Raw genomic sequence first — 1,139 nt, forward strand, 5'->3', positions numbered from 1 at the left:
GATTGTAAAAGCTGGTAAAAATCTCATGGTAAAAAAAAATAAAATCTATATCTTTCCTGAAATATAATGTTGCAAGTGACAGGATAATATCCCAATGCATATAAAGAAGACTTGTTAATACCATTATCATTTAAATGTAAGTACCAACAATTAGACCTAGAGAGGAGGAAACAGAAGACTTGTACCAATTTTTGCAGTCTGAAATCAATAGAACATGCAACTAAGATTCATTAATAATAATTGGTTAGTGGAATGCAAAAGCTGGGAATGAGGAAGGAGGATCACTAGTTGGAAAATATGGACTTAGTGATAAGAATGAGGCTGGAGATAGAATAGTAGAATTTTGTACAATCAATGACCTATTCTTTACAAACACCTTTAAAAAAAACCAAACCCACAAACTGCTACTATACACATAGATTTCACATGATGGAATACACAGGAATCAGATTTATTATATCTGTGGAAAGATTCACTGAAAAAGCACAATATCAGCTGTGACAACTTGGCCAGGTGCTGACTGTGGAATTGACTACCAACTACTCATGTGTAAGTTCAAACTGAAACAAAAGAAAATGAAAACAAATCCACAAGATCCAAAATTTGACCTTGAGTCTGTCCCATCTGAATTTAAAAAACATCTAAAAATAGGTTTGAGCCCTTGAACACTAATGAATGAAGACAGGATGAGCTACGGAACATTATTAAGAAGTCATCCATAAAGAATGCAAAAGGTCATTACAAAGACAGAGGAGGAGAAAAAGACCAAGATAGATGCAGAAGACACTCTGAATATTGTACTAGTGTGCTAAGAAGCTAAAGCAAAGGGAAGAAATCAAGAAGTTATGGACCTGAACAGAAGAATGGACCTGAACAGCAGCTCAAGAAGCAAAGTATTATAATGAAATGTGCAAAAAACTGGAGTAAGAAAATCAAAAGGATGAACTCACTCAGCATTTTTCAAGCAGAAAGAACTGAAGAAGAAATTCAAACCTGGAGTTTCAATACTTAAAGATTCTGTGGGCAGAATATAGAATGATTCAGGAAGCATCAAAAGTAGATGGAAGGTGTACAGTCACTGTACCTGAAAGAATCCACTGACACAGAAGAATTTAATGAAACAATATATAACCAAAAGG

This window comes from Elephantulus edwardii, unplaced genomic scaffold, assembly GCF_000299155.1.
Source record: "Elephantulus edwardii isolate Elephantulus edwardi_28Jun2011 unplaced genomic scaffold, EleEdw1.0 scaffold00093, whole genome shotgun sequence".
Classification (NCBI taxonomy): domain Eukaryota; kingdom Metazoa; phylum Chordata; class Mammalia; order Macroscelidea; family Macroscelididae; genus Elephantulus; species Elephantulus edwardii.